General features: G+C 45.3%; 1 pseudogene; it reads right to left on the minus strand.

Moving 5' to 3' along the window:
- Positions 1-11,216: 11,216 nt before the first annotated feature.
- Positions 11,217-11,277, minus strand: LOC112429166 (small nucleolar RNA U13; annotated as a pseudogene).
- Positions 11,278-13,204: the final 1,927 nt, after the last annotated feature.

A 13,204-nucleotide genomic window follows, 5' to 3' on the forward strand; every position in this document is an offset into this window, starting at 1 on the left:
ATCTGCACACCTCAGTTAACATTTCTGTGAACACTTTTATCTTGGTTTCTTTTGATTTGGTTTGACCCTTCACTCGCTTGTTTCCAAAAAATCTTTCAAGAGCAAAAATAAAAATTCTTTTTTTTTTTTTTTTTTGAGACAGAGTTTTATTCTTGTTGCCCAGGCTGGAGTGCAATGGCGCAATCTCGGCTCACCGCAACCTCCACCTCCCAGGTTCAAGCGATTCTCCTGCCTCAGCCTCCTAAGTAGCTGGGATTATAGGCATGTGAAAAATAAACCTTCTAAATGGTGGGTGTGTGATGGCTAATTAACAGCCACCAGGGTGGTCACCATTATCTAAAATACCTGTCTAAACTCCTGACGTTCCCTGACAGGATTTACAGGATTTTCTTTGCTCTTGGAAGATTAATACGAAGTGGAAAGGGATTCTCAAACATTAAGGCATGTCAGGTTTTCTGTTGGGGGGGCGGTTTCCAGCTGGCACATATTATGGCCTATTCTTGTGCACATTTTTTTTTTTTTGAGATGGAGTCTCGCTCTGTTGCCCAGGCTGGAGTGCAGTGGTTTGATCTTGGCTCACTGGAACCTCTGCCTCCTGGGTTCAAACAATTCTCCTGCCTCGGCCTCCTGAGTAGTTGGGATTACAGGCATGAGCCACCATGTCCAATTAATTTTTGTGTTTTTTTTTTTTTTTTTTGAGACGGAGTCTTGCTCTGTCGCCCAGGCTGGAGTGCAGTGGCGGGATCTCGGCTCACTGCAAGCTCCGCCTCTGGGGTTCACGCCATTCTCCTGCCTCAGCCTCCCGAGTAGCTGGGACTACAGGCGCCCGCCACCTCGCCCGGCTAGTTTTTTTTTTTTGTATTTTTTTAGTAGAGACGGGGTTTCACCATGTTAGCCAGGATGGTCTCGATCTCCTGACCTTGTGATCCACCCGTCTCGGCCTCCCAAAGTGCTGGGATTACAGGCTTGAGCCACCACGCCCGGCCAATTTTTGTATTTTTTAAGTAGAGATGGGGTTTCACCATGTTGGCCAGGCTGGTCTCGAACTCCTGACCTTAAGTGATCCGCCCACCTCGGCCTCCCACAGTGCTGGGATGACACTGCACTCCACCCTGGGAGACAGAGTGAGACTCCATCTCAAAAAAAAAAAAAAAAAAGAGTGCTCATATAAAATACAAAATATAAAATATATAATAACCCAAATGCCTTTTATTTCATGTAAGTTAAGTAAATCTTTAATAAATAAGCTGGTTTTTAAATTATTGGTAAAATTAAAAACATAAACATCTTCAAAATTGTCAGTATAAACTTTTTTTCCTGGGTTTAATGGTCAGTTTTATATTTGTCACTGCTAGATATTATAATATGACAGGATTTGGCACAAAGTTTATAAAGCTATAAACCTAGTCTAAAATAGAATTATCCTGGTGTAATTTTTTAAAGTAAGGTTGGTTTAATAAAAATACCTGTGTCTTCTGAGATATTGGCAAAATAATCATATATTTACAGGCTACAAATTTTGTGAAATGAGAAATAACAAAGTGATTGCTAGGTTTGTCTAATATCTAAATTTTCCTAAGGAATCTAGGTAAATGTTAAAAAAATTTGGGTAAGTGTAAATGGGATATATGCTTAAAAATGAACTTTTTATATAACTTGAAATCTCTAAATTATGTTATGGTAAATTAAATAATAGATATTCATTAAATTTCTGGGTCATTTTTAAATAAGATAAACAGAAACAAATTGCTGAAATATATATGTTTGTTCTTGGCTTCTTATATTTTTAAATTTTTATTTATTTATTTTTTGAGACAGGGTCTTACTCTGTCACCCAGTCTGAAGTGTAGTGGCATGATCACAGCTAACTGCAGCCTCAATCTCCCTGGGCTCAGGTGATCCTCCAGCTGAGCCTCCCAAGTACCTGGAACTATAGGTGTGCACCACCATGCCTAGCTAAATTTTTTATTTTTTATAGAGACAAAGTTTTGCCATGTTGCCCAGGATGGTCTTGAACTCCTGGGCTCAAGTGTTCTGCCTGCTTTGGCCTCCTAAAGTGCTAGAATATAGGCATGAGCCACTGTGCCCAGCTAGCTTCTTTTTTTTTTCTTCTTCTTTTTCTTGTGATGGAGTCTTGCTCTGTCTCCCAGGCTGGAGTTCAATGGAATGATCTCAGCTTACTACAACCTCCACCTCTTGGGCTCAAGAGATTTTCCTGCCTCAGCCTCCCAAGTAGCTGGGATTATAGGCACCCACCACCATGCTGGGCTAATTTTTGTATTTTTAGTAGAGATGGGGTTTCACCATGTTGGCCAGAGTGGTCTCGAACTCCTGACCTCAAGTGACCCACCCACCTCAGCCTCCCAAAGTGCTGGCATTACAGGCATGAGCCACCATGCCCAGCTCCAGCTGGCTTCTTATAATTATAAAAACTAAATATTTTGGAGTCTATTAATACATATAAAAATTATGGGAAAACATGTTTGTAAAGTTATTAAATGACTTTCATTTATAAAATACTGATATGTGACAGACAATTCAAGATTTCTTACTTCCCAGGTTTTCACTAAAATTTAAGGTTACTGTATTAGTCCATTCTCAAGTTGCTATGAAGAAATACCCAAGACTGGATAATTTATAAAGGAAAGAGTTTTAATTGACTCACAGTTCTTCAGCGTGGCTAGGGAGGCCTCAAGTAACTTACGATCATGGCAGAAGGGGAAGCAACATGCCCTTCTTCACAGGGCAGCAGGAGAGAGAAGTGCTGAGCAAAGGGGGAAAAGCCCCTTATAAAACCATCAGATCTTGGCCAGGCGTGGTGGCTCATGGCTGTAATCCCAGCACTTTGGGAGGCCAAGGCAGGCAGATCACTTGAGATTGGGAATTTGAGATCAGCCTAGCCAAATGGTGAAACCCTGTCTCTACTAAAAATACACAAATTAGCCAGGCATAGTGGCACAGACCTGTAATCCCAGCTACTTGGGAGTCTGAGGCAGGAGAATTGCTCGAACCCAGGAGATGGAGGTTGCAGTGAGCTGAGACTTTGCTATTACACTCCAGACTGGGTGACAGGTAATAGAGCCAGACTCCTCAAAAAGCAAACAAACAAACAAACAAAACCAAAAAAACAAAGGTAAAGCATTTGCTTTTTCCCCTCACTTGATTCCTCCAAAATCTGGAAACTATTTGTGAGTATTCTTATTTTTATTTATGTAAGTTCAGAAAAAGTCTGCCCTTTCTTTATAAGCAAGATACAACAGAAAACACTGGCTATATCACAAGGCTCTGACTGAAGTGTCATATTTTATTTTAATTAACTAATTAATTTATTTATTGAGACCGAGTTTCACTCTGTCACCCAGGCTGGAGTGCAGTGGTGTGATCTCGGCTCACTGCAACCTCTGCCTCCCAGGTTCAAGTGATTCTCCTGCCTCAGCCTTCTGAGTAGCTAGGATAACAGGTGTGCACCCCATGCCCAGCTAATTTTTTTGTGTGTGTATTTTTAGTAGAGACAGGGTGTCACCATGTTGGCCAGGCTGGTCTCGAGCTCCTGACCTCAGATGATCCACCCACCTCGGCCTCCCATAGTGCTGGGGTTACAAGTGTGAGCCACCATGCCTGGCCTGAAATATTGTATTTTAAAATATACATAAAATGCCTGGCTTCAAGAGTTCTCAGTCTTACAGTGAATGAGTAAAAATGGCCCATTTCTGGCAGGCCCAAGGACCTTAAGAACCTTAAGAACCTATTGGTAAAATCTAAAGTCTGCCTTGGTTTGGCTTCTGAGCCTCAAGAGGTTTTTAAATCTGAGATTCCTATATGATAAATGTGGAGAGAAAAATTTACGTTTCTAAAGAAAAACTATAATATACCTATTAATAGATTGCAGCCCTGTGCATTGTTTTTAAGTTCTTGTTATCTACCTATAGACTGGACGAGTTCCTGAATTCTCCTGACTTCCTCCAATGTATTGCTACAGCTCTCCAACTAAAAGCAACAGCTGGATGGGTAAGGTGGCCCATGCCTATAATCACAGCATTTTGGGAGGCTGAGGTGGGTAGATCACCTGATGTTGGGAGTTCGAGACCAGCCCGGCCAACACGGTGAAACCCCATTCTAATAAAATTACAAAAATTACCCGCACTTGGTGGCATGTACCTGTAGACCCAGATACTCGGGAGGCTGGGACATGAGAATTGCTTGAACCTGGGAGGTGGAGGTGGCAGTGAGCTGAGATTGCTCTGCTGCACTCCAGCCTGGGCAACAGAGTAAGACTCTGTCTCAATAAACAAACAAACAAACAAACAAACAAATAAATAAATAAAGTAAAAGCTGCTCTGTTTCCAAAGCTCTATAAACTGAAATGAGACCAATTTTAAGGAACAAACCTTGTGCCCAATGTATAGGCCACACAAAAGCTCACCAAACTGTCTGACATCATGACCAAAGACGTACAAACTGAAAATCAGGAGAAGTTGATGTTTTCACACTGCAGACGGCTTTTCCCAAGACATTTGGAACAAGACTAACTCATAATAAGATTTTTACCCCCTTAATGCTATCCTTTTCATTTGGCAGTAAGGAAGGAGACCACTGCTACTCCTGCTGCCCTCCTCCCCCTACCTTGCTTCGTTCACAAGACATGAGGAAAGAGAGAGAGCAAAAAGTTAGAAAGAAACAAAAGTAAGATAAACAGCCAGACAACCTTGGCACCACCACCTGGCCCTAGGAGTTAAAAAAAGTAATAATAATAACATCAACTCCTGACCTAAACTACTTGTGTTATCTGTAAATTCCAGACACTGTATGAAAAAAAGCATTGTAAAACTTTTTGTTCCGTTAGCTGATGCATGTAGCCCCCAGTCACATTTCCCACGCTTGCTACTTGGCAGACGAGCAGGAGGATCACCTGGGCCGAGGAGGTGGATGCTGCAGTGAGCTAGGATTGTACCACTGCAGTCCAGCTTGGGCAACAAAGCAAGATCCTGTCTCTAAAAAACAAAACACAAAACGAAACAAAACAACTTTGTATGTTGTTAAATTTTTGCATTCAGTACAACTCCTAACAAAATAACGTTGGCCCAGCATTTTGAGATGTTAATAAAAGACTACAGAACAGATAAAACTGAACTTAATAATAGATGCCATGAAGACTTAGTCTGAGAGCCACTCCCGTCACACTTCCCTTGTTGTTCAAATACATTGTTTTTTCCAGTTCCTTCTCAGGCTTTAGATTAAAAGTGTTTTGAGGCTGGGCACAGTGGCTCATGTCTATAATCCCAGCACTTTGGGATGCCGAAGTGGGTGACTTGAGGTCAGGAGTTCGAGACCAGCCTGGCCAACATGGTGAAACCCCATCTCTACTAAAATTACAAAAATTAGCCAGGTGTGGTGGTGTGTGCCTGTAATCCCAGCTACTTGGGAGGCTGAGGCAGGAGAATCACTTGAACCTGGGTGATGGAGGTTGCAGTGAGCCGAGATCACGCCACTTCACTCCAGCCTGGGTGACAGAGTGAGTGAGATTCTGTCCCAAAAAAAAAAAGGAGGAGGGATTGCTACAGTTTTGATACTTCTGGACACCAGTCACTTCCCCACAACATGAATTGCAACTGGGACAGGTACATCACAGCACCAAGATACATCAAAACCCAAATACAGGATGATCAATCAGTGATGCTTTTGGAGAAAGATCTTAATCAAAAAGGAGAAATGTGAAAGTTGTCAGAGTCACTGTGGAGTCACTAAGATTAAGAAAACCCTGAAAAACAGAGCTGGGGAAGGCCATGAAGATAGGGTTCTCACACTTGTGTGCCTGATCACAAAACTATCACGAAAGACTCTGCAAAAACCACAACCTTGGCCAGGCACAGTGGCTCACATCTGTAATGCCAGCATTTTGGGAGGCTGAGGAGGGAAGATTGCTTGAGGCCAGGAGTTTGAGACCAGCCTGAGCAAAATAGCAAGACCCCCTCTCTACAAAAAAAAAATATAAAAATCAGCCGGGTGTGGTGGCACGTGCCTGTAGTCTCAGCTAGAGGCGAGAGGATTACTTGAGCCCAGAAGGTTGAGGCCGCAATGAGCCAAGATCATGCTACTGCACTCGTGCCTGGGTGAAAGAGCAAGACTGTGTCTCAAAACACAAAACAAAAAGCACATAAAATAATGCTATACAGTGTAATAATTTTGGAACAACAATCTGTAGAAAAAGGAGAAAATAATCCAATGTGTATCATTTTTTTTTTTTTTCCAATGTGTATCATTTATGGGAGAAGAGAGTCTTCCCAGCAAGGCTGAACTGACCTTTGAAGCAAGAACAGATGAGGCAGAAGGGAATAAGGACTTTTGGAATCATTAGTTCTGCCCATCAGATATTTCCAGCTGGCAGCATGATGTGGTGGTGTGTGCCTGTAATTCCAGCTACTTGGGAGGCTGAGGCAAGGGGATCACTTGAGCCTGTGAGTTCGAGACCAGCCTCAGTAACATAGCAAGACCCCCATTAAAAAAAAAAAGAAAGAAAAAAAGAAATCAAGTAGAAATTTGGGTGCAGTGGCTCACTCCTGCAATCCCAGCACTTTGGGAGGCTGAGGCAGGTGGATCACCTGAGGTCAGGAGTTTGAGACCAGCCTGGCCAACATGGTGAGATCCCATCTCTACTAAAATACAAAACTTAGCCAGGTGTGGTGGCAAGTGCCTGTAATCCCAGCTACTTGGGAGGCTGAGGCAGGAGAATCGCTTGAACCCAGGAGGCAGAGGTGGCAGTAAGCCGAGATCATGCCACTACGCTCCAGCCTGGGTGACAAGAGTGAGACTCCATCTCAAAATAAATAAATAAATAAATAAATAAACAAACAAATTTCTTCCTGAATTAAACATGGGCTGGCACCTTTATTCCCATAGCCACGCAATGATTTCCTGACATGGCTCGTAACCATCCTCATGTGGCAGCCCCACACAGAAGCTAGTTAACATGAAACCATGGCCCCGTGAGGAAGTGCCATCCTCACTCACATTTCGCAAGCATTTGCTGAGCACCAGCTGTTTGCCAGGCTTTGGGTTAGGCACTGGGGACACAGCAGTGAAAGAGAGGGGTAAGGCCGGGCGCGGTGGCTCAAGCCTGTAATCCTAGCACTTTGGGAGGCCGAGACGGGCGGATCACGAGGTCAGGAGATCGAGACCATCCTGGCTAACACAATGAAACCCCGTCTCCACTAAAAATACAAAAAAATTAGCCGGGCGTGGTGGCGGCGCCTGTAGTCCCAGCTACTCGGGAGGCTGAGGCAGGAGAATGGCGGGAACCCGGGAGGCGGAGCTTGCAGTGAGCCGAGATCGCGCCACTGCACTCCAGCCTGGGCGACAGAGTGAGACTCCGCCTCAAAAAAAAAAAAAAAAAAGAGAGGGGTAAAATGTCTGCCCTCCAGGAACTGACGTTCTATAGCGTAAAACAGGCAGTAAGGAAGGATGTAAATAAATAGAACCTACGAGGGTGGTAAGTGCTGTGGAGGCAGAAAACAAACTAAGCCAGGGAGGCGGTAGGAAGAGCGGGAGGGAGCTGTAAGTTTCAGGCAGGGCACCCAGGGAAGGTCTCTCTGAGAAGCTGACCTTTGAGCTGAGATCTGGAGGGGATAAAGTATTAAGCCAGATTGAGATAGGAGACCAGCAGGACTTGTTTTCTGGTCACAACCCTGCTGACCAAAACAGGATCTGGTCCAGACGGGATGAAGTAAAGAAACTGGCAGAAACCAGCCAACCCCTAGGCAGGAATCCCTAGCTGCTCTCATTGTCTATTAGCTTAAGACACTCCCACCAGAGCATGACAGTTTACAAATGCCATGGCAACGACCTGGAAGTTACCGCCCCTTTGCTACCTGGAAGTTATCTCCCATTTCACACAGTTCTAAATGACCCACCCTCTCAATTTGCATTAACCCGCCCCCTAATTTGCATGTCACTGAAAGTGGATAGAAGTGAGTATAAATAGTTGCCAACAGCCTATAAGTTGTCTAGTCTGGGTGCACTGCCTATGAGCCAGCTCTGTTCTGCAAGGAGCAGCACTGTTCTCTAAAAGATTGCTGTCAAACACCACGGGCTCATCCTTGAATTCCTTCCTGAGTGAAGACAAGATCCCTCCCAGGCTAAGCCCCAATTCTGATGCTTTCCTGTCCAGCATCAAGATCACTATCTGGGGAAAGAGTGCTCTTAGAAGAGAGAACAGCAAGTGCAAAGGCCATGAGGCAGGAGCAAGGGGCAAGAAGGCCGTGGGGCTAGAGCCAAGGGGAGAGTGGTAGGAAATGCACTTTGAGAGGTGATGGGGCAGACTGTGGGGGCTTTGTGGGCTGTGGTAGGAACTTACTTGTCCTGTGAGTGAGATGCAGCCATGGGAGGGTTTGAAGGAGGGATGTGATCTGATTCAGGCATTGTGATATTGTGATTTACAATAAGATGTATGTACAGTCGGCTGGGCTTGGTGGCTCATGCCTATAATCCCAGCACTTTGGGAGGTCAAGGCAGGGTGATCACTTGAGGTCAGGAGTTCAAGACCAGCCTGGCCAACATAGTGAAACTCCGTCTCTACTAAAAATACAAAAATTAGCTGGACATGGTGATGCATGCCTGTAGTCCCAGCTACTTGGGAGGCTGAGGCAGGAGAATTGCTTGAACCCGGGAGGCAGAGGTTTCAGTGAGCTGAGATCATGCCTCTGTACTCCAGCCTGGGTGACAGAGCAAGACTCCGTCTCAAAAAAAAAAAAAAAAAAAAAAAGCATCCTTATCATATCTTGCTGGACAAAAGTCCAAGGAACACCATGATGACATCCTACTGGAAGATATTATCAATACAATATCCTGCCGGGCAGCAAGCCAGACTGCCCAGACCCCTCCCACCCATACCTATAAATTGCCCCAGCCTGTAAATAGCGATGGGCTCTGGCATTAGGCTGGTCCCCCACTTCTGTTGGTTTTATGCTGGACATAGAGCCTGTATTTGCTGTCGAGCCACCCTCCTTCTGTGCGTGTGTCTTTCTTTAACCCTCACCTTCACTTCAAAATCCAACAAAGATAGGTTCTCACTATTTTGCCCAGGCTGGTCTTGAACTCCTGAGCTCAACTGATCCTCCCGCCTTGGCCTCCCAAAGTGCTAGGATTACAGGAGTGAGCCACAGCACCCGGCCTGAAATTTTTTTAATTAACTAATTATTTTGTAGAGCCAGGGTCTTGCTATGTTGCCCAGGCTGGTCTCGAACTCCTGACCTCAAGTGAGCCGCCCTCCTCGGCCTTCCTAAGTGCTGGGATTACAGGTATGAGCCACCACACCCAGCGAGTGTCAGAACTGAACTGAATGAGAAGACACCCAACTGGTGTCTGCTGTCGAATTACTTGGTGTGGAAGAGAAAACCCCCCTATACATCCAGAGTCCCTGAAGTATTCTGTGTTGTGAGAATGCAGCAGGAGAAACCAGGTTTGTTTTTCTTGTGTGTGGGGGCCGGAGGAAGTAAGGAACAGAGAAAGAAGGACTCTGCTCAGAGACAGGTGAGACAGAAGGATGGACCAGTCCAGGACCAGGGCACAGGCGCCAGGAGAAGTGGCTAATTCTGGATAGATTTGAAGGTGCCCAGAGCATTTGCTGAAGAATTGGGCATGAGATACTGGGCCACACAGAACATGTTCAGGATATCAGGTGATGTTTTTTGTGAAGTCCCTGTCTATAGCAACAATTTGATTGAAAGATGTGGCCAGGTGTGGTGACTCACGCCTGTAATCCCAGCACTTTGGGAGGATGAGGTGGGAGGATCATTTCAGGTCACGAGCTTGAGACCAGCCTGGGCAACACGAAGAGAGCCCATCTCTATTTTTTTTAAAAAAGGAAAAAACAATTTAATTTCTTTTTCTTTTTTGACTAGACAGGGTTTAGCCATGTTGCCCAGGATAGTCTGGAACTGCTGGGATCTGCCCGCCTTGGCCTCCCAAAGTGCTGGGATTACCAGCACCCTAAAAAAAGGGAAAATTAAAAAAAAAAAGAAAAATTTGTTACCAAATTCATGGACCCAAGTGAGGTATAGTGATTTATCAATGACATAGAATAATGCATAGAGAAGGGATACTTAGATACTTACTTTTTGTTGAACCCATGGCCATGAAATCCTCCAGAGTGTCCAGGTACCATCTCCTCATATTCCTTTTTTGTCATCCTGTGTCATTTTGGGCTAACTTAATATCCCTCAGCATGCAAAAGAGGCAGCATTGCTGTTACACTCAACATCCTTGCCTATGCTGATTTTTTAATTTTTTATTTATTTTATTTTTATTTATTTTTTATTTATCTATGCCTATTTTTCTTTTTTTAGATGGAGTCTTGCTCTGTCCCCAGGTTGGAGTGATGTGGTCCAATCTTGGCTCACTGCAAACTCTGCCTCCTGGGTTCAAGTGATTCTCCTGCCTCAGCCTCCCGAGTAGCTGGGACTACAGGCAAGTGCCACCACGCCCAGCTAATTTTTGTATTTTTAGTAGAGATGGGGTTTCACCATGTTGGCCAGGATGGTCTCGAACTCCTGACCTCAGGTGATCTGTCCACCTCAGCCTCCCAAAGTGCTGGGATGACAGGAATGAGCCACTGCCCCTGGCCACCTCTGCTGATCTGTACGGCTATCTGTTTAACACTGGTCACATCGTTCCTCATGACACTGCCTCAGGAGGCTGCTTCATCTGTTGTGACATCCATGAGTACCGGCTTCTGGCGACTTTGTCAGAGGATTTCCTGGGCTGGGTGGATGACGAACACAAACGCCAATGCCAATCTTTATTCTTCTTGTCAGACAGTAATGTGCCAATGTCATAACAGGGTTTAAAAGGGAGGCACATTGTATTACTCCGTTTTCACGCTGCTGATAAAAACATACCTGAGACTGGGTAATTTATAAAGAAAAAGAGGTTTAATGGTCTCACAGTTCCACGTGGTTGGGGAGGCCTCACAATCATGGCGGAAGGCAAAGGGCACGTCTTACACGGCAGCAGAGAAGAGAGAGAATAAGAACCAAGTGAAAGGGGAAAAACTCTTACAAAACCATCAGATCTCATGAAACTTATGCAATACCATGAGAACAGTATGGGAGAAACCATCTGGATGATTCCGTCATCTCCCACTGGATCCCTCCCACAACACATGGGAATCACGGGAGCTACAATTCAAGATGAGATTTGGGTGAGGACACAGCCAAACCATTTCACGCATCTCACATAAGAGTGTGAAAACCCAATCATCGAGTTTACGAACTACAAAAGGATCAAATGCAAGTCTCTTAAAATTTTTTTTTTTTTGAGATGGAATTTTACTCTGTCACCCAGACTAGGGTGCAGAGGCACGATCTTGGCTCACTGCAACCTCCGCCTCCCGGGTTCAAGCGATTCTCCTGCCTCAGCATCTTTTAAAAATTTTAAAAAGATGTTTTAAGCAGAGGCGAGGTCTTGTTATGTTGCCCAGGCTGGCCTTGAACTTCTGGCCTCAAGCAATCCTCCAACCTCTGCCTCCCAAAGTACTGAGATTACAGGCATGAGCCACTGCACCCAGCGTAACGCAAGTTTTTTGTTTGTTTGTTTTCTGAGACAGAGTCTTGCTCTGTCGCCCAGGCTAGAGTGCAGTGGCGTGATCTCGGCTCACTGCAACCTCCGCCTCCCAGGTTCAAGTGATTCTCCTGACTCAGCCTCCTGAGTAGCTGGGATTACAGGCACATACCACCACGCCCAGCTAATTTTTGAATTCTTAGTAGAGATGGGATTTCACCATGTTGGCCAGGTTGGTCTTGAACTCTTGACCTCGTGGTCTGCCCACCTCGGCCTCCCAAACTGCTGGGATTACAGATGTGAGCCACCATACGTGGCCCCAAAAAGTTTTAACCAGAGTAATGTGAGCAAGAAATTTCTGGTCATGTTAAATGACCATATTTGGAATTTCCTGATAGAAATGTAGAACCACACACCTTCCACCCAAGTCTGTCCTTAGGCCATCATCCCTGCATTCATAAAGTTTTTTTTTTTTTTTTTTTTTTTTTTTTAGACAGAGTCTCACTCTGTCGCCCAGGCGGAGCGATCTCAGTTCACCTAAACCTCAGTCTCCCAGGTTCAAGTGATTCTTTCACCTCAGCCTCCTGAGTATCTGAGACTACAGGTGCACGCCACCACGCCTGGCTAATTTTTCTGTATTTTCAGTAGGGATGGCGTTTCCCCATGTTGCCCAGGCTGGCCTCAAACTCCCAACCTCAAGTGATCCGCCTGCCTCGGCCTCCCAAAGTGCTGTGATTACAGGCGGGAGACACTGCACTCAGCCAAGATTTTAAAAACTTTTTACAATTTTATTTTTAGAGCTGAGGTCTCAGTATGTCACCCAGGCTGATCTCGAACTCTTAGGCTCAAGCGATCCTCCTGCCTCAGCCTCCCAAAGTGTTGGAATTACAGGCGTGAGCCATCGTGCCTGGCCACTAGAGTCCTTCAACACGGACCTTGTCTTAGCCTTCAATACCCCTTCAACCTGTGAGAATAAGTGTCCGGAGCTGCACGCCCCGGCCATAGCGAATAATAATTAAGGATTAAACGCCTGAGCTATATTCATTTCCACCCCACACCTTCTCCCTAGATTTACCTTCTTCCCTGTATTAATACCGCCATTAAAAGATGGCGCTCTTCCCGCTTCTTCTTCATTCATTTTTCCCGCGCCCGCGAAAAGACTACCTGACAGCGCAGGCGCAGCATGACGTCCGACCGGAGAAACCGAAACCTATCTGGCCACGCCTTCCTTTTTTAGGTCATTTCCGCCTTAGCCCAACCCCTTCCCCTCCAAATGTATATAAGGCATTGCATTACCGCCATTAAACGAGACTTGATCAGAGCACTGTCTTGTCTCCGTTTCTCGTGTCTCTTGTTCCCCAAGTTCCCACTCCCTCCTCCAGGGCCTACACTGACTATCCCGCGGGCCGGGATAAATAAGCAAAGCGGATACAGTGACCACGTGTCTGTCCCTCCTGGAGCCCAGCTGTGACTGACCGAACAGCATCTGGCCCAGGGGAGGGAAGAGGCACAATTTGCCCATTATGGAGAAGAAACTGGCCAGTTCTTCAAGAGCCTGATGTCTCTCTTCCCGGCAGCAGGAGTTACAGGCCATGAATACCAGTTTCTGCGGGAGAAACAAAGGAATCTTCGCAGATAGCAAGGAAATAAA

Source organism: Macaca nemestrina, chromosome 20, assembly GCF_043159975.1.
Source record: "Macaca nemestrina isolate mMacNem1 chromosome 20, mMacNem.hap1, whole genome shotgun sequence".
Classification (NCBI taxonomy): Eukaryota; Metazoa; Chordata; class Mammalia; order Primates; family Cercopithecidae; genus Macaca; species Macaca nemestrina.